General features: G+C 39.4%; 1 non-coding gene across 1 annotated transcript; it reads right to left on the bottom strand.

Moving 5' to 3' along the window:
• Nucleotides 1–17,274: 17,274 nt before the first annotated feature.
• On the bottom strand, nt 17,275–17,403 carry LOC129681137 (small nucleolar RNA SNORA17). Its single transcript, XR_008720791.1, has one exon. It is a non-coding gene; the product is annotated as a small nucleolar RNA SNORA17 (small nucleolar RNA).
• Between the last annotated feature and the right edge of the window lie 4,218 nt (nt 17,404–21,621).

A 21,621-nucleotide genomic window follows, 5' to 3' on the forward strand; every position in this document is an offset into this window, starting at 1 on the left:
TGATAGTGACTGATTGTCCCCCTGAAATTAAAATCTGGAACATCAATGTGATGGGGGATGTTCAGTTTTTCTCAGCAACTACTAAGTTCATGTATGTTATAATGCTACTCAGAAGGGCACTTGATTAACTCAGAGTTTCTAGGACAAAGGCTGCATTAAGAGGCATCTTGGAAATCACCAACTGTCTGGCTTCCTGCTATATGAGAGTGTGTCACCATGCATTGTGTAACACACTCATTTCCCAGTTACAAGATGAGGACTAATTCACGTGTGGTACAATTTATGGATAGATGGCTGCCATAGCTCAGATTCCTACAAGCTTTATTTGTTAGCTTCAAATGTGTGACTAAGTAGTCTGTTTCAGTGGAATGCAATGCTGTATGCATGTCCTTCACTCTGAGCAGTAGGGCATGTTACTTCTGTAATTTTAGAGGTGGCTTCCGTGTGACTATGCAGTCACGCAAAAGCTGATGTGAACTCCAAGCAGTTTGCACACAGCTCAACATACTTCCAAGCTCCTCACAAGATAAAGCATAAATCTTGCCATAACACCGATCTTTACAAGAGCAAGTTTAAAAGAAGCAGTACAATTTCCATCAGCGGGTCATTTTAAGCTGTAAAGATGAGTGAAGTCTCATGAACTTCCAGTCAGCAACTGACGTTAGTGTTTTTACACAGTCATGAGCCCGTTTGTCAGATGTCACACTGAGTTTATCATGTGACCTTCCATGATCTGGAGGGATTGACTGCCATCTTCACAGATGTATCAGAAGGACACAGGGATTCAAGAACCCCAGATTTTATAACATGCAGCCAGTCTGCCTGCTGTAGCTCAAAGGGAGACACTTTCTACCATGGTGGGTAATAGACAGACCTGCCCTGTTCTCTGAAGGAGATTATTACAGTCATCTAAGGGTAATGAACAAACATCCCTAAACTATTATTCCCAAACAAAGCGAGTCACGGTTTCTGCTCCTGTGATATGCAGAAATGGAAGAGACTTGTCTCCCAGCAATACCAGAAAATGTGTTCCCGGCACGGGGCTGGAGGAGGGTGCATGGCAGCGCTCATCAGAATCATCAGGCCTTTAAGTCTCCAAAGGCAAAACAAAAACGAAGTCGTGTTTAACGTATGGACATTTCCACATCACCTTTCCTGGAAAGATTTCCTATTTCGAGGTCACCCTGACACACTCCCCGCTGGAGAACATCAGGGCTGGTCTTGCTTCCTGGAAACTGTGCTGCCAACTGACTTGGAGCCCCGCAGAAAGCTGAGTAATGGACCATTAAATACCAACAATCTGGCTATCACAAGGTCTTAATCTCTTTAAGCCCCACAGGGATCAAGGGAAACATCAAAATAAGCACACCAAATGTGACTTCAGATGGTTCTTTAGGCAGGAAAAGCCTCAAACACTGGTGAGAGCATGTGCAGCTCAGGATTATTTGTATTATAAACAGCATATTAAGATATCGTCCTCTGAGGCAGCCGTGTAGGAGAATCATTGCCAGACTTCCCATCAGGCAGCCATGTACTCACTCAGGGCATGGACAAACAAGGATACCAAATGCAAACAGCATTACAGAGCAAACATGTGTTGGGATGAGCTTACCCAGGACCTCAGACACAGAGAGCTACAGCAGAGAGGATTTTGTCTCAGCGACATGGGAGCTTTGAGATTTTTTTTTAATGGAATTTTACTTTGTCTTCTGTAGTAGGGTGTGGGTTGGGTGCTATAGAGCATAATTTTTTTTTTAATTGTGTGTCTCTGAATATGGCTGAAAGTCTAATGGAGAAAGCGTAATTTCTCAACTGTCCAGTTTTGGCAAGTTATTCCTTTGGTGTCTTCTTTTTGTGTTTTGTCTATGAGTATGAATAATTATCTCTGTACCATTCAACTATGGGAGAAATGTGAAGCGCATTTAAAACAATTCAGAGTGTACCATACAGAAGAAACGTGAGATAGCTTGTGTCATGGCCAATGCCCGCGCTCTGTTTTGTAACTGAGCTTTGGCTGTGCAACTGTGGATCTTTGTATCATGGACCGGCCATGACAAACGAAAGCTCAGGTGGCCCACTTCACACCAGCTTCAGGGAGAACAATAGCTTTCCAGAGCTGCTGCTCCTCTGAAATGGTCCACTTCTCTTCTAGCGTTGTGTTTACATTGTAATCTTCCATATGGTGAGCTGCAGGAGGAAGGAGTCATTTGAGAGGAGCTATACCAGCCCCCTAGGTAGGAGACACACACAGATAGATGTGCTCATGAGCTCAGTGTGAGAGCTGTACCCATCAGCTGCAAACGTGTGTGCCTGCGATTAACAGGAGGGCTTTAATGTGGATATAATTACCATGGGCCTGTGGAGGCAATAATGTTTCTAGCCCACATTTACAGCATAAACAAAACAGCGCTAAGTAATGTGGTTTATTTCATCAGCACAGACCCATCTTTTTCTTGCCAAGAAAGCCAGTTTCTGGTTCTTTGCTGGGTACTCAGTTTGTGAAATCTTTTTTGTGAGAAAATTGGCTTTGTTTATATAATTACTATTTCTTGCACTTTATTTCAAATCTGCATATGGAAAATATGTATAGATATAACTTATTGTGCATGTTTCCTAAAGATCTACTAGGAAGAAACACATGATTCAAATGTGTCCGTGTGGATTTGTTTGGAACACAGTTCAGATTTACATTAAACATGAGGCCTTACCTACAGCATGGGGCACGGCAGCACAGTCAGTCACTTTTTGGAAGGTCATGGCGCTTGATTCACTTTGCCTGCTTACCAGTGTCAAATGTTTAAAGAAATAAATGATAAACCCCATCTATTTTCTAACTTATCAATAATTAATTCTGTATCTGCTTATCTTGTTTATTGTCCAACTTATTGACTCATAGTTCACCTAAAATTGGTATAGATATATCTTAATAGGAACTAGTTTCTCTGTTCATTAATGATACTCAATCATTTCCACAAAGATTTCAGTGCCTGGGCCTGTTAATGTTAAAGAGATGAGTTAATGAGAAGATGAAGGCACACCTACAATAGTGGCAAATATTCTACCATGTGCTTCTTGTCATTTATGCTGTGATGTTTACGGCGCACTGTGGCTGGTGCTCTGCAGTCCTCTGCAGTTTTTACTCTTTCTGTTGGGACTGAATATTCGTATATAGTGACATCATTCATGCTACTGGTTTTTCGTCTTTAGAATTTCTTTACTTGTTTCATTTCATTAATTCTCCCCATCAATTTTTGGGGTTTTTTTATTTCTGTTTTTTCTGTTTATGCTTATTTTGATAAGTTTTAGTCTTTCTTCAACTACTCATGAATTCCTCCAGGAAGGAGAAATACAGTTGATGAGTATACGATGTTCTATATCTATATTTTACTGACAACCTACAAGCAGTGATTATCTGTCACTTTATATTTTCATTTGCATTTGTGTTATAATATAAATATTTATAATATCTATAATATCCCAAGTTAAAAAGATGCAGCTCAACAAACAATGGACCAAGTCTTGACTATGGCAATTAAAAATTAAGTAGGAAGGTTAGACATTTTCAGGGTTTGTTTGTTTGTTTTTATTTTTCTAGGAGAAGATCTCAAAGGAAGTGATTCTTCTTTTCAGTGAAAATCAATCAGTAATGCTTTCTTTCAGCTTAACTGCTAACCTCTCTAAGGCCCAAAGACATAAAGAAATGTTCTAATTAACATGAATGTTGAACTACATGCTGTTAAGGTGAAGTGGTCCAGCTTTCACATGCCATTTTTTCCCAACATGCTCCCAGGCTAATTTAGTTAGCATCACTACTACAGTTTTATTGTATAAAGTAAAAGCATATTTTACCCACAGTTTTCTACCCGTATTCCTGAGACTCAAAAACAGGATGTTCTACAGGACTGACACTAAGTCAAACTACCTAGAAAGAATTTCCAAGCACTACATAAGCTCATATTTCATACACAGTTTTAAACATTTCATTTGAATACAGTGTTCTGATTCTAGAGTCATTTAGGGTCCCTAAATTACCTAAGTCCCTAAGGCATGACCTCCTCAAAAATTAGATCATCACAGTTAAGACTTATGACTTCTTCAGTTGACAGATGTTAAAACTTGGTAATAAGATAGTAGATGGGAAGTTTCAGGCCCTGCTTTCCCCACAAAAACAAGAAGATAATAATTTATGAAGTACAGCACCAGGTCAACATAAAACAGAAGTTTACCATATCCTCAGGCCATTAAAACAAACTTGTGGTCAGAGGGGAAAAACTGAGACTTCCTACCAGTATACATGTAACAGAGTCACAACAAAGAGGGTCTTTTAACTCTGTTCAAGCCTTTAAATGCTTCTATCCATGACATCTATTTGAAAACTCCACAGCTCTCAAATTTCGGGGTACAGAGATCTTTGTACACTCATATCACTCTCAAGTTCCTGACTACAGGAACAATAAGAGATAATAAATCTATTAACAAACATTGGTAACACTGAGTGACTGTTATGGAGTGGATTGTGTTGAAATTTTAACTTTTAATACCTCAGAACGTGGTTTTGTTCAGAGATGGGGTCTTTACAGAGGTAGCCAAGTAAAAATGAAATCCTTAGGGTGCAAATCTAGTCCAGTGTGACAAGTATCCTTATAAAGAGGAGGAATTTGAAGATAGTCTCAAACAAACACACAAACAGATGCATACCCGTATGTATGCAGACAGACACACACACATACACATGAATACACACACACATGGACACAAACACATACTTGTATTGAAGAAAAAAATTAGGATGATACTTTCACAAGTCCAGGAGTACCAAAGATGAGCTACAAACATCAAGGATCTATATGAGAAGCACAGAGCAGACTTCCACAGTCCACAAAAGGAGATGACCTTGGCAATTCCTTGACTTAAGACTTATAACATTGTTGTATGGTTTAGCATCTTTCAGATATATGCCCAGGAGTGGTACAGCTGGGTCTTGAGGTAGCACTATTCCCAGTTTTCTAAAGTGCCAAATTGATTTCCAAAGTAGTTATACAAGTTTACATTCCCACCAGCAATGGAAGAGGGTTCCCCTTTCTCCACATCCTCTCCAGCATGTTTATAGCAGCTTCATTTGTAATAGCCAGAATCTGGAAACAGCCTAGACATCCCTCAAAAGAAGAATGGATACAGAAATTGTGGTACATTTACACAATGGAATACTACTCAGCTATTAAAAACAAGGAAATTACAAAATTTGCAGGCAAATTGATAGAACTAGAAAAGATCATCCTGAGTGAGCTATCCCAGAAGCAGAAAGATACACATGGAATATACTCACTTATAAGCAGATATTAGCCATATAATATAAGATAAACATACTAAAATCTACAGACCTAGAGAAGCTAAAGGAGAACCCTAGGGAAGATGTTTAATTCTCATTCAGAAGGGTAAACAGGAGAGACACCGGAAGCAGTAGAAGAGAGGGAACAGGATGAGAGCCTGCCACTGATGTCCTCTAAAAGACTCCACCCATCAGGGGATCAAAGCAGATGCAGGGACTCACAGCCAAACTTTAGACAGAGCACAGGGAATCTTATGGAAGAAGGGGGAGATAGAAGGGGACAGAAGTCCCACAAGGAGACCAACAAAGCCAAAAAAAAAAAAAAAAAAAAAAACCCAGGGAAAAAGGGGGAAAAAAAAGGAAAAAAAAACCCCAAAAAGAAACAAAAAAAACAAAAAAAAAAAAAAAAAAAAAGAACCTGGTCATAGAGGGGATTGCAGAAACTGAGGCATCCACCAAAGACCATACATAAAGAGTACATAGACCCCTTGCCCAGATGTAGCCCATAAAAAGCTCAGTCTCCATGTGGGTTACCTACTAAGGGGAGAAGAGACAGTCTCCGACATTAACTCAACTGCCTGCTCCTTGATCACTTCTCCCTGGTGGGGCTACCTAGCCAGCCCACAGAGGAAGAGGATCCACGCAGTCCTGATGGGACCTGATAGGCTAGGGTCAGAAAGTAGGGGAGAAGGACTTCCTCTACTAGTGGACCAGGGGAGACGGTTAGGGGAGGAAGAGGGAAGGAGGGTGGGGCCAGGAGGAGATGAGGGAAGTGGCTAGAACTAGCATACAAAGTGAATAAATTATGAAAAGTAATAATAAAAGAATAAAAAATTTAAAAAAACTTATAAACTCTGAAATTATGCGAAAAATATTTGTGTTAGTTAAGAAAATAGTGAAAGTAGGGGAGTTACTATGTTTGAGTTCCCACTCACAACTCACCCTTTGAAACCTGCTCATGCAGAAGGAGATGTACAGTCTCTATTGGTAGAAAATGAGTTCCATGTATTTAGGATGATGGAAGAACCCTGGGAGTGTACAGAACAAATAAGAAGGATGAGGTCTTGTTCTCCAAGTGCCACAGACATACAGACGGTGGTGTGTGGCCCAAGTGAGTATGTGGCACTGGGTTGTCTTGCTGAGAATTGAACACTCTGAGGCCCTCGTGAAGATCATTAGTGGCTGGCCTTCCTGCCACTCAGCAATTAGGCGTTTGCTTATAATGTAAATATATTAGATGCCCTTTTCCTCCTTTTTCTATTTGTTAGATATTTGCTGCTTCTGATAACTTCTAAACTTCACTGTAAACCGCAGGGTGCCATCACCATTATCCTCTTCATGAAGACATGTGTTCTGAATCCAGATGCAAGGCATGAAAGACAATGCCAAAAACAAAATAGTTTGACAAATCATCTTCAGCCCCTCATAAATCGCTTCTAGTCTGATGAACCCTTCACTATCTACCAAATTTTGTTGTTGAATTTTCTACTTAACAAGTGCAATTTATGATGCCCCCATATCTTGGATGTGTGCTCTTCCACTGGAGCGTAGTTGGTCAGCCAGAGCCCACACTCTTTGAGAAAACTAAATCTTTTTTTCCATGTATCAGTTGACAATAGCCCTCCCGTAGGTGTCATTCTTTATGCCCACTTTCAGTCTCCATGTCTGGGTTTGGTCTGGCTTGTGCATGCTCGGGTCTTAAGCATATTGTCATGACTACTGTGATTTCTGTAGTCGGTTGCCCTGTGGTGTCCAGAAGACACTGTTTCCTTGTAGACATCCACTATCTCTAGCTCGTACACATTTTCTGTCCCTTCTTCTGCAGTTATCCCTGAGTCATGGGAGGAGGAGATGCGATATAAGTGTCCTATTTAGGGCTGATAATTCTGTGGCCTCTTATTTTGTGCTTACAAGCTTCATCCCTACTGACAAGTTTTCATAGTGCTGGAAGGTTCTATGCATGCTACTGGAGGAAAAGGTAATCATCAATTTATCCAATGGCGAACACTAAAGCTACAAGAAAGATTGGCTTGGCAAGATATGGCATTGCAATCTTGGCACCAACATCCTGCAAGTAACCAACTACTTTATGTGAAAATCATAATTTGCTCCATTTTGGGCCAAAACTTGTGACTAGACAGGCTCTAGGCCTTACAGGAGAACCTACTCCTATTAATTCTGATAATATTAAAGAGACTCTCTAGTTGCTTTTATGAGTTTCTTAATTCTTACCATTAGATTACCAGCACATTTATGGGTACATGTCATAAGCATGCGTTTTGTATACATATATAATATAGTGAGTGATTGTACATGTCTATAAGTTTATAATGATGAGTTGTTGAGAGGTATAGTTTTTAATCTGTCAAAACATTCGCATTCATTATGTTATTTCAAGTTCTACTAAATATACAAAACTTCATTTCTTGCTACAGCAATGATCGTCTGCACATTTATTTTAACTTTTAACTATTGTTTGGGGTTAATCCGGTATTCTTAATCTTAACTATGACGTTTGCTATGTACTGAACAGTACACCTAGGGAAGCTGTCTCAGCAATGCTACAACACATTAATCTCTTAAGTGCCACACTTAGACTAACTAATTGGAAGTGAAAAAGACTGACTCTGGAAAGAATAGACACAAATTAAACTGAACGTACCAATTTCTGATGTAAGAGATAACCACATAATAGAACTGTTTTTATTTATAGAAAATGAAGCCAAAGTACTTTATTTGACAGAATTACCTTTAAATGGTCCAACTATTAGATGAATAAAGGTTTGTTAATTCAAAGCAAATGCTACTCATCATTTGGAATATGACTATCCGAGCTCATAGGGTTATGTTTAAAATTTATAGCATGTTTCACTTTCTGATCAATGAATGCTATGTTTTTACATCTAGAGAAAAAAAGGAGTGATTGAATCATGGGCATTCTGTAACCTCGAAAGTCTACATAAATTAATTACTGACATATTTCTCTATCTTTTTCATGAACAGAATTATAAAAATAAAGTTGCTTTGCAAATGATGTGCCCTGTGCCTGGCCTCAATCTTTCCAGGTTTCACATATACTTTCTGCCTGATAGCATTATTCCTGAATTTCCAGATTGTCTTTGCCAAGCAGAATAAATCCACGAGCTAGAAGTGGCTGGAAAGATGTTCGGTTATAACAATTGCCTGAAGGACTTCACCTGTTGTCACCCACACTCCCATTAAATAATCAGGAACTATTTTACACATTTTAAGACTTAAAGCCAGAGACAATAGCCAACCCAGAATAGAGCCAACTTAATGTTGCAGGCATTTTATTTGCTTTTAGTTAAAATTAAGAATATGCTTTCTTGTGCTCTTTCTTTCAATTGTAGTTTCCTTTTGGATGCATGTCGTAGGGGCGGATTAGACGCTGGGGTAAACTTTCAGATACACAACTCTAGCTGCCACAATAGGCAAAGCAATGCAGTTGATGAAGTGATGTGATCAGTGATGTCTACATGCTACGCAACCTACGTAAGACCATGAGTGACACATTGCTACGACAGAGTTGTTGCACAACAACCTATAAGTATGTTCAAGTATAACAAATTCTTATAACAGCACTATGTGATAGATTACCGTGGTGTCTAGTAGAAGGAAATAAACAACCAAGTCAATAAGCTTATACAGTCTGCAAATAGCAAAAAAAATGAGACAGGATCTGCAACTAGCATGACTCCAAGCCCAATCTCCAACCCATGCGCTATTCCAGTAGTAGATGGTAAGAAAAGGACTATCACTGACACTGATAACACATACAAGACGATCTAACATTAACCTACTTAGGAAATGAGGTCCAGAGTTTAGCTAGCAGAAAGTGTTACATGAGAAGAAAGGACCTTTCTCCAACAGAAAGAAAAGGACAGTGATATGTGTGTAAGCACGCTGCAGGTCTGGCTCATTTCATTTTGTCAGGTCATGGTCCGATACTGGATGTAAGTTGCCTATGAGAACAGTTTTTATGTAACTGAGCAGGCATGCTGTCTGATACCAGTCATCTCCAAAGAGGAGGAGACAAAGCAGGTCTTCCAGTGGTGGTAAGAATGAAGTCCAAGTTTGTGACCACGGATTTGGAATAAAATGCATCTGATCCAGTGTGGTCTCTCTGAAGGTACACATTCAAGCTGTTGATATTGAGTGTAGCTCCCTGCTCTTAACTGGGAAGAGTTGCTGCAGCTTTGAAATTTACACACCCAGGTGCTATTTCTCCTTGAGACAACAGACCCAGAACATAACGTCTAGCTGACGGGCAATCGTCCAGCTGATTCTCCCATGTCTTCTTCCATCTTGTTCTAAGAGTGCTGGGATTATAGATGTGTGCTGCCACATCCAGTTTTGAACTCAGGTCACCAAGATTGAACTCAGGTCACCAAGCTTTCTCAGCAAGCGCTTTTACCCACTGAGTTATTTCTCAGCTATGAACCCAATAACTCAGTCCTAGAATCAGATAACCTGCAAAAATTAGACTTATGGTCATGTTTATGTTTGGAAAGAAAATCCTGAGGAAGTGCCGGTCTGGTCACCTGGTCAACTGGCAGCAATCCTCTCCAGGAGGCCGCCTTATGTAGACGCTCTACTTTACATCATTATCTTAACAGTCTTAACAAGATTTTGAGTTACTAATTTTTATAATTCTTTACACTTAAGAAAATTAAGGTTTAGAGAAACTAAAAGTTCTTTCTTTCTAGAAAGATTATCTAGGTTTCCGGATATGCTATTTTCAAAAAAGCACTGGAGAGCCACGGCTCCAGATCGTGTGACTTCTCTAAGAAAGTGGCACCCAGACTTAGTTCCAAAGAAGTCACATTGTTATATGAGGGTCCACGCTGTCTATAACATTGTCAGTTATTTTATTTTTAATTGTTATAATATAATAATTTGATAATAATGAGGTTGGTGGTCTAAAGTTTACATTATACATGGTCAACATTATTTTAATAAGACAATTAGAAAATACAGTTGCAAAATAAGCCTTTCTCACTTAAAGAGGTAGGACCTGTATTATTCTCCTTGAATCTTGACTTTTTAATAACTAGTCAAATGCAACTAGAGTAATTTATTACTCCCCCACTGTGTCTGAAACAAACCTCCAGAACCTTGATGGCTTAAAACAACACAAATTCATTAGCTTAACTTCCAGCCTTTCAGAATTCGAACTTTTTTCCTGGGCTAACTTCAGTATTCCCCCTGGAAGATAGAGAGGAGAACCAGAGACCTTGTGTTTTGTAGCTTGCAGGAATCTTTATTCCTTGTCATGTAGTCCCTTTCACTTTGTTCAAAGTGTTTCACTCTAACCAACTGTTTTCATCACATTTTCTTCTTATGCCTTTGACCTCTTGCCTTTTTCTTATTAGAACCTTAGTGATTGCATTAGCACTCATATAAACAATTCAAGGCAACCTCCCCATGCCAAGGGCCTTCTTTAATCATATCTGTAGATTTTGCTCTGCAATATTAAAAAAGATATATTCATAGATCCAATGGCTGGAGGGGTCCATTAGGCAGCCCAGCTGAGTTGGAAAAAGTTAAACAGTTTCACAAGCTCTCCTTTATTTTTCTCATGTAAGTATGACTATTAAGCTTAAAAGGCCACTGCAGGGTGCTACAGACAACAGTCTACCTGAGCTCTGAGTTGACTGACCAGACCAATTGTGTCTGTGAGGAAGCTGTTTCGGATGTCCCTCCTAGCAGCTTCAACCTCAGCCTGCATCTGACTGCCCTTGCATGTTGTCAGAAAAGTGAGATAAAATGGTGGAAGTAACGAGCTCTGAACACAGCACAACTTCTCCTGTTACTTCACAAAACAACACAGATTTGCTTCCTTCTTTTTGGACTCTTGATCTTTTGAGTTCTGCTGCTATGGTAAAGATGCCCATGCTAGCTCACATGAAGAAAGCACAGCAGGAAGTCATATGGTGATGTTTTAGCTGACATCCCAGCTGTAATTTCAGTAGACAGTTGGCACTAGCCGCTAAACACATGAGAGTGAAGGTCTTTCCACGTGATTCTAGCCATCAAGTCACTTTCTAAGCTTTCACATCTTTCCAGCGAAGCCCAAGAGTTTGTGGGGTAGAAACCTAACCATCCCTTCTAGGTCATCTCTAAACTGCTGTCTACAGAATCGAAGGGCCTAAGAAAGCATCATCTTTTTACACTAAATTTGGAGGTAATTTTGAACATAGCGATAAAAATTATTCATAGAAAATCAACCCCAAAAGTCAGAGAGTAAAAATAATTTTTCTCAGCAGTTTTTCTCATGAATATGAGAGTAATTAAAAATCACTAGAAAATAAATCATTTCTTTGTTGTAAGTACAATGCTTCATTCAGTTTGTTATTGAATGCTGTCATTTTTAAATGCTGTGTTTAATGTTGAAAGCTATAAAATTCACGGTATAATATATGCATTGAAGTTAATATTTTGTGACCATTATTCATGTGCAAGAACAAGTTATGGCAGTCAGTTCAAATATACTGGGAACATAAAACTTATGTTTTTATTTATCATGTGTTATACTGCTGTGTCACATTTACTCCAACAGAAGTGTTCTTGATTAATAGCACCATTGACATTTTTAAATATTAAGAGTGATTTAGACCAGAATATTCCAAATATTAATGTTTATATTTCTTTTTGATGCACACACACAAAACTTGTTTCTTATAAATAGCATAGCTTGAAAAGAGATATTTCCCTCATATTTCCTTTTGATCTTTGCAAAAGAAAAGGAAGGAGAAACTCAAGGCTTACCTTTGATGGTTGTTTCTTATGAATGTCACAGGCCACTTTGAAACATCACCAAAAGCTGTTTATTTCCAGACATAAGCATTACGTTGATATCAATAACACTAATATATCAAAATAGCGTATGAGAAATGAGAGTGACATGTGTTGCAAATATCAACTTTTCTTAGCATTGTGAGAAAGCAAATGGTAATAATTTTAGTCCATACTGTGTTTCAATGCTCACTATTAAATCTATGACGTAATAGAGATACACTTTAAAAATATCCATCATCATCATTATGATGTGTATGGACAGGAGGACATATATGCACATGTGCCATGACTTATGTAGAGATCAGAGGACACTTGTGAAGTCACTTTTCCATTTATGTGGGTTCTGGGGTCTTCAGGCTTGTGTGGCAAGTGCTTTGCCCCCTGAGCCGCCTTGTCAGCCCAAAAGACATGCTTTTAAATCAGATGCTAAAGCTACTATTATAATTACGGTTTAATTTATTCTCGATGTGGGTTATATTGTGTGGTCTATAACAATGACAAAAAAATCAAACGTCATTTAACATTTCTTTGTTCATAACTGGCTGTGTGCGTGAAAAAAACACAATATATATAAAGAGCAAGAGGAAATCCACATCAGAAAAACTGTCAGAAAAAAACCCAAGTGTGTTCATAATATGTATATGTATATACATACATATTATTGTACATCAATCTTAAGCCAGTACAGTATTTGTTTACAATATTCTAGACTCACTTACACCCATCAATGCTGAAAGATGGGAGTGCTTTAAGACCATCATTGAATAAATACCAACCAATCCTGCATTTATTGTCAAAAATATAGACACTAAAATTTCACCGATAAAGAACACATACATAGGTAGAAAAGGTCCCTGAATATTTTGGGCTTTGTTATTTTATTACTTAAATATAATACTAAATAGAGAAAAAATAAAATGTGATTCTTTTTATAAAGATGCTGAATTTTTTTGACAACCATCCCAGAGGCAGAGGCAGGTAGAGCACTGTGAGTTCAAGACCAACCTGGGCTACATAGAGAGTTCTAGGCCACTAAGACTATGTAGTGAAACATTGTTTCAAAATAAATAAATAAATAAATAGATAAATAAATAAATAGATAAATAAATAAATAAATAAATAAACCCAAAACCAAAATAGTAACTTTTTTTTTTATTTTTGAAATGTGTTAAGTTAAATAAAAGGCACACAAAGAAACACAAACACTGTGAGGTTACATCCCTGTTGTAGGCACCTCACAGGCCTTCTGTGGTAGGGCTGTGTTGTCCTGGGTGCTATTGGGAAAGAGTGGTCAATGTGGCTGCCCAGTAGAGAGCGTGCCCAAGATCCTGCTAAGTGCAGCCACTGGGGAGTCTCGCTGGAATGTGTTCCTTGGTACTGGGACCTGCATGTAGGGATGGAGATCAGCTTTGGTGACAGGGATGAAGGGTTCCACAGGAGGGAGGACAGAGTGGTGAACTAGTAGGATTTCTTAGTCCCATCAGAATGGGGGCAGATAGGGAAGAGAGGGTACAGTTGTAGTCTGCTACAGAGCTGGAGATGAGACTTCCAGGTTGGATTTAGAGAAGAGGAGGAATGGAAATCTGAAATCACCTCCCCGTAACCCTTCCCTATCTGTTACAAAGATGAACAGGGTGATGGAGGAAGGCTGCAGGGGAAGAGCTACATGATCTGAGGAGAAGGAGGTCACAACAGTTGGTCTTCTATGGAGCTGGGGATGAGGCTGGAGGATTTGATTTGAAGAAGAGGAGGGAGAGTGAAAGTATGAAGACCACCTACCTGCATTCCTCAAAACACCGAATTTCTATAAACATTAATAATATAGCTGTATTTTAAATGTATATAAGAACCTAGAGAAGAAATGATTTTACAAAAACTTAGTATACTTAGTTGGATGACTGAAATGTGAAGCAAAAAGACACGAAAATATTTTTTTATGAAAGCAATGGACATTTTCTCACAGCTTCTTGTTTTCATAATTGTATTGAAATACTATCAGAAGAATGAGTAGAATAAGGCCAATATATGTGATAAACATTCCAAAGAACTAAATACAGAAATAACAAATAAAATCTGAGTAAGAAAAGACAAGAAACCAAATTAATCATTGAAGTTATTTCTTTTTCAAAGGCCAAAATACTTTGCCAAAATAGGAATATAAATATATACATATATCTTCATATATAATAATATAAATCTTCATATATATATATATGCTGAAATGTTCATGTGCATAAAAATGCACATCAAAAAACTTAAAACATTCTTAAAATTCTTAAAAAAATGAAACAAAGATGTTATGTGCAGAATAGTTATTAGAAAATAAATAAACAAAGTGTTTATTTTCTATTTGAACTACTTTACTACTTTTTCAGCAACTGATAAATGTTTAAAGCAAAATTTCCAGTTAGATAATAATTACAAGCTTCATGTGAAAGAGAAATTGGGATAGTACTGCCTCAGAAGGTGGCATGCCATATCTTGAAGAATGAATAGAATAGGAGTTTCTAACAAGAAGGACTTCCCAAAGGCATACAACAGCTTTTCATGGCAAAAGAGTATTTAGCAAATAGAAAATTGTTTGGTATGACATTTCTAGAAGATGAATGAACAAACTCTGCAGGAGAGCCGCCTTAAAGAATAGAGAAGGAGCAGTCTTTCTTCTTCCCGCGTAAGTGTTCCTGAGCCTCTGTAGTTAATGTCTTGGACACATGCTGGTTGCTAGACATGTTGCTTCCAGAAAATGTAATGCCATTGTTCCTCTGAGTCTATATTAAAATGTTTCATTACTTTCCATTTCATTTCTTAAAGTAATTTTTAAGCTTGAATTCCTCTAATATTTCATACAAGGTATGAAGACGCCATCAATGTGAAGTTGGAAACTGTCATCCAGTCCATACTGTCAGGAGACTTTGACAGAAACCTTTATTTATGTAAACTACACAGTGTGGCAGCCTGTGATTATGCTGGCTAAAAACTCATTTGATCCAGGAAAAAAACAGCTATAATCTATGATTGCAAATTTTAATCTGAACCCACATAGCCTAACACTGGGGCTGCACAAATTGACATTTCCATCAATTTCTCTGCGAGTGTGTATGTATTCTACACTGTCCACAAAGTCTTCTTAATCCTACTGAATCTCTGGAAATGTTATTTTTTATGTTAATTTAATGTGACTTTTAGAAATGAGCTTATCTGGAGGTAAAGCTGGACACCCTGGACCCAGAGTTTACGGATCTGAACTTCTCTAGGTCACTGTTGAGCCTCATGACCATGTAGCATTAGCTCTCTATTTTACCATTATTGCAATGAAAAAATAATTATGAACCCTTTAGAGTAGTGATATATTAAGAAAGCATGCAAACATGTCATTTGTAAACATGTCCATCCCAGAACGAGCACTTGAGAAAGACATGCTGGTGTCGCTGAAAAGGCAAGACCTGTCTCTGGTGGTGGCTCCTCCAGTGCAGAGCATGCTTAGTCTCCTACTGGTTTGTCTGTGGACAAAGGAATACAGAAAAACTGTTATATTTGAGGATATGTGTGTCTTCTTTACTAAAAATACATACACACATTTCCAATGTTTCTCTTTCTTTTTTAAAGTTTTCATTGTTTTTTGTGAATTTCACATCATGCACCCTAATCCCACTCATTTCCCCCTCCCCTCATACCTGCTCTTCACCCTTGCAACCTCTCCCCACAGAGAAAAAAAAAATCTCATTGTGGAAGCTGTAGTGTGTCACAGTGTGCTCTACAGTAACTGTTTTGTCCTCATTGCAACGACGACCCAATTGTCTGGTTTCTGCTACTCTATCAATACTGGAACCTCCCTAGAACTCCTTTAGGATATTCTGTTGTTGCTCTGTGTCGTGGAGATTTTGCAGTTTTGAATCTGTAGGAGGACCCTGTCATGCACTCCAGCAGGTCATCAGTGGGGTAGATGTTGGGGTAGGCAAATTCAAGCCCTGGATTTTTGCCTAACAGGTATCTGAGTCGGTCAGGCTGTTGGTTCTCCTACTCAATCAGGGCTAGTTCTATCCTGCTCCCCAGGCAAGGTGCAGGGCCCACTCTCTCGAGTGTTAGAGCTGGTCAGGTACACGGTGAGTTCTCCAACTCTCATGACTCTGGAGCCAGCTCTCCCGCCACAGATGATAAGGGAGGAGAAAGGGGAGGAGAACATCTCTCCCTCATCTGTAACAACAGATAAGAGGCAGGGCCAGCTCTCTATTGCGCATACCCTTGGGGCTGACTTGCGCATAACCCCCAATCCAGGACCAGCTCTACTGTTCTGCCCTGCGTGAGTACAACAGCTGGTGAGGAACACAGACAGCTCTCCTGCTTTCACGACCCCACGGCCGGGTCTTCTGCCTGGCGCAGGTGGTGAGGGGCAAGTGGGGAGCAGGGCATCTCTCCTTGGTCAATGCCAACTCACAGGAGAAAAGTGGTGGGGCCAGGCCTCTCACCCTTGTATCCTTGAAGATGCTGGCTCACCTGAAATTTCTGCAGTGTTCGGGGCCTACTCTCCTGAGTACTGCAGCTAGCTAGAGGTGTGGTCAGTTCTCATGCTGCCATGCTTACAAGGCCAGTTCTCCCATGATGCCCAGGTTTAGGGAGGGGCCAGCTCTGCACAGCCCTCAGACATTAACATGTCCTGGGGTTGACAGTCCAGGCCAGGACAGACTCCCTGGCCTTTGGTAGCAACAGACCCCTGCTGTTGCAGGACCATGGCCCCAGACATGGCCCCAAGGTGACAGTACAGGTCGGGACCCCATCAGCAACTACTCATATTAGGCTGCTCCTCACTGCCCTCTAGTCTCCTGTCCTGCCTTTCTTCATTGTGCCCAAATTCTTCTGTTTCTCTTTCTCTTCCATTTCTCCACCACTTACTTGCTCCTCTTAGTGGCACCTGGGGTCTCTGAGGGTCTGGGGTCATCTCAGGCGTGACCTCAGGTGTGCTAAGCCACGTTTGTGCATTCTGGCGCTGGACAGGAGTCATCTTGAGCATAGCCTGCTCCCACCCCCGGCCTGTGTGGCTCTGGACTGGCGGTCGCCTCAGGCTACCTCTCTGTCTGGGCCCTCTGGCGCCAGGCCGGTAGCTGTCTCCGGCTTGCTTTTCTTCAGAGAATGTTACACTACTGATCACCCAGATGCTCACAGGTCAGAACACTGAGGGTAGACAGCTTTTCTCCTCTCTGCCACCTCTCCATGGCGTGGGACCCAGCAGCCACACCCGCAATGACTCTAGGGGCAGGCCAGTGTTTCTATTTCTTCAGTCAGCTTACTGCGGTTTTTAGTTTTTCCCATTAGTGAGTTCAGTTGGACAAGATACTAAATCCTGACGACAGCTGTTGGTTTCCAGGTGTAGTATTATTTCAGTCTATTTCCTTCCCCAGTTATGCTGCTGATTCATTGCAGTAAATATGCTGTGCTAAGGCACATAATTTAGAAATACCCAAATATTTGTTTCTCTTCTGATTTTGACCATGAAAGTTGGTAAATTTATTTGTTTGTTTGTTTGTTTGTTTATTTATCCTTTTCAAAGGATAAATATCAATATCTTCAGAGGCAGAATGTTTTCAATTGAGTTCTATATGTTAGAATTAGTTCCAGCGCTAAAAGTAAATATCTTTTAGGATACATTTGTAATGCACCATCTATTTACTTCAAATTCAGGGATAGCTCTTATAGTTATTAGCAGGGTGTATTTTTCTATTTTAAAACTTCCTAATGGTAAGACATAATACTGAACAGATCACAACATTTGCTTAGGCTGTTTATTCATATACAAAATAGGCCTCAGGAAAATATGTTTATTCTCCAATATGTATGATTGGGTTTTACTTGGATATTATCAAGATATGTTTAAAACAGCTGCATATAGAATAAGAAAAAATTTGGAAAAGTGAATTTAAAATAAGACCTGCTCTCTGTGAACAATAAAAATTAGTATGCTTCCCATGATAAACCAAGAAACATTAATTCTGATGCATCTCAGGGTAACCTCGGAGATTATAGGAGAGGCTTAACAAGAACTCCAGTCACTTGACTTTGAAGAAGGTCATGCTGTGAATGTGTGCTGGTGTGTGTGTGTGTGTGTGTGTGTGTGTGTGTGTGTGTGGCACAGCTTGGAAAGTCAAGAGCTACTTCAGGTTTTATATACTCATTTTCTTCAAAATGAAAAAAATTCAGTAAGGGAAAAAGTCAACATTGTTTTACTAGACAGTATTAAATTATTTAGATTTTAGCCTCTAAAAATTTAAACTTCCACTCAGTTTATTTTCATTTGATAAGATGCTGGTTAGTTCCACTTTCTGTGGCTTGTTATACTAAGTTTATTTTTAGGACTATTTTTAATCTACATAAATCTCAGATTTGGGAAACCACTTATTATCTAGTCAAGTATCTCTTTGAATCACATGACAGGTAACGATCTTGCATTTTTAAAATTCCATAAAATTTGGATCGGATACCACCCACTAAGGGTTGATGGGATTGAAACGTTGGCTTGTGGTGGCACTGGCCAATGTGTGCAGCTTGTCATTGCCAAAAAGTGACTGGCCTGTGCCTGGGTGGTGCTTTGGTGACCATGAGTGATGAGTGTTGGGAATGCCCCAGAAATGACATTAAAAATTACACATTAAATAGAACAAGTAGCAGCAGGCACCTGTTTGGTTAAATGAATGAGTAAATGGCTCTTGAACTTGACTAAGTTACAAAATAACATGACTTGGTTATGTAGGCAAATTATTAGCAGAATAAAAACTAAAAACCTAAACCAGAATACCTGTGTTTAGAGTCTTATTATTTTCTCGGAAGTTAAACAAAGAAATTGGATTTAAGATACTCTAAGATGTAAGGTGGCATGACATAAGATTTGCTTTTTCTAACTGATGCTTTAGCTTCAGAATTTTCTTTTCCTATATAAAGGAAATGATAACAATTTTATATCTTAAATGAAAGAACATCTTTAATGTTTTGCCTTTTAAAAATAAAATGAAAGCACAGCAGGATGTCTTCCGATGGTCAGGAGAAGCACCCATCACTCCAATCTGGGTCATGGGCAAATCTCAGTTCCCTTTAGATTTCACAGGCTCAAAAAAAAAGTGAAAATTTTGACATTTTCACCTCAGTGCTTTCACACATAGGGGAGACACTTTTCAAGGGTAAGTAGCGATTTTTCTTTTCCTGCTGAGAGCTGGTTTTGCAGCTCAGAGGGCAAATGGGGAAACTGTTGCTTTAGAAGCCTCCATGGCAGAATGCAGTCAGCTTCAAACACACAAGTGCACGCTCACACGGGACCCAAAGCAGAACCCCTTGTTGATTTGCTGAAATTTTCCCTTTGAACCAGTCTAGCACTCTGGCCTGTGAAAATCAGAAAAGGTGTCACAAGGTTGCATTAACAGTTAAATTCTTTCAGACTTAGAAACACACTTAGTTGTCACTTGTTTTAATTGGCAAAGAAAAAAAAAAACCTGGCTCCCTATTTTCCATGAAACTATAAATTTTAATCATGCCACAACTATGTGTTCCACAATGGGGGTAGCCCCTTCAAAATGAAGGCCAATTGTGTGTGTGTGTGTGTGTGTGTGTCTGTGCAGTATATATTGCAATTATGTATTACTAATCTTGGAAAATAAATGTAGGAATAATATGAGATGGAGATTTATGATAAAATAGATTTGCATAGAACCTTACAGAGACACAGAAAAAGGACTAGGTAATTATAGAAGGCTTCTGACACGAGAGGGAAGAACCCATATTTCTTTTTTAAAAAATTAATTTATTTATTCATTACAGTTTATTTACTGTGTATCCCAGCTGTAGCCCTTTTCCTCTTCTTCTCCCCATCCCACACACCTTCCCTCTTCTCTCCCTATGCCCCTTCCCTAGTCCACTGATAGAGGAGAACCTCCTCCCCTTCTATCTGACCCTATCCTATCAGGTCTCGTCAAGGCTGGCTACATTCTCCTCCTCTGTGGCCTGGTAAGGCTGCCCTCCCAGGGGGAGGTGCTCAAAGACCAGCCACTGAGTTTAGGTCAGCTCCTGTACCTCTTACTAGGGAAACTGAGCAGCCTATGGGCTTCCTCTGAACAGGGGTTCTAGGTCCTCTCCATGCATGGTTATTGGTTGGAGTCTCTGCAAGGCCCCATTGGCTCAGGGTTTTTTGGCTCTTTTGGTCTGTTTGTGGAGTTCCTGTTCCCTCAAGGTCTTTCTATCTCCCTTTTCTTCCATAAGGTTTTCTGCACTTTGCCCAAAGATTGGCTATGAGTCTCAGTATTTCCTTCTATACCCTGATGGGTAGAATCTTTCAGAGGCCCCCTGTGGAAGGCTCCTGTCCTGTTCCTTGATTTCTCCTACTTCCGATGTCTATCCTGTTTGCCATTCTTAGTGAGGTTTCAGCCTCTTCTCTAGCAACATCCTTGTTGTTTAGCTTCTTTAGGACCATAGGTGTTAGTATATTTATCCTATATTATATATCTAATATCCATTTATGAGTGAGTATATACCATGTGTGTCTTTCTGCTTCTGGTTTACCTCACTCAGTATCATCTTTCCTAGTTCCCAACATTTGCCTGCAAATTTCATGAATTCCTTGCTTTTAATTACTGAGTAGTATTCAATTGTGTAAATGTACAACAACTTCTGTATCCATTCCTCTGTTTCCAGATTCTGGCTATTACAAATAAAGCTGCTATGATCATGGTTGAGCAAATGTTCTTATTGAATGGTGGGGCATCTTTTGGGTATAGGAATAGTGCTACCTCAAGATCTAGCTATATCAGTCCTAGGCATATATCCAAAAAATGCCCCACCATTGAAGGAACATTTTTAACTTGTTGCAAGTTCAGGGTTGTTCAGTGAATGAGGTCAACTATTGCTGATGTTTCTTTGTTTATTTGTCCAGGTGACCTGTCTATAGAGACTGTGGGCATTAAAATTATCATTAACACTGGGTGGAGTGGATCTGTGTCTTCATGTTGCTATTATGCTTTTTATGAGATTGGATGCATCAGAGTTCGCTGTATATGTGCTTGGGATTGCAATGTCTTCTTGGTTTATTGTTCCTTTGGTCAGAATAAAGCGTCCCTCTGTATCTCTTCATTTAAATTTGGGCATAGATTTTAGTATGTTTATCTTATATTATTGGGAAGATCCTTGACCTCATGGGCACAGGAGACAACTTCCTGAACAGAACACCAACAGCACAGGCTCTAAGAGCAACAATCAATAAATGAGACCTCATGAAACTAAAAAGTTTCTGTAAAGCAAGGACAATGTCGTCAAGACAAAACGACAGCCTACAGACTGGGAAAGGATCTTCACCAACCCTATATCTGACAGAGGGCTAATATCCAGAATATATAAAGAACTCAAGAAGTTAGATAACAACAAACTAAGTAATCTAATTAAAAATGGGGAACAGAGCTAAACAGAGAATTCTTAACAGAGGAATATCAACTGGCAAAGAA

Source organism: Psammomys obesus, unplaced genomic scaffold, assembly GCF_907164565.1.
Source record: "Psammomys obesus unplaced genomic scaffold, mPsaObe1.curated_primary_1811, whole genome shotgun sequence".
Lineage (NCBI taxonomy): Eukaryota > Metazoa > Chordata > Mammalia > Rodentia > Muridae > Psammomys > Psammomys obesus.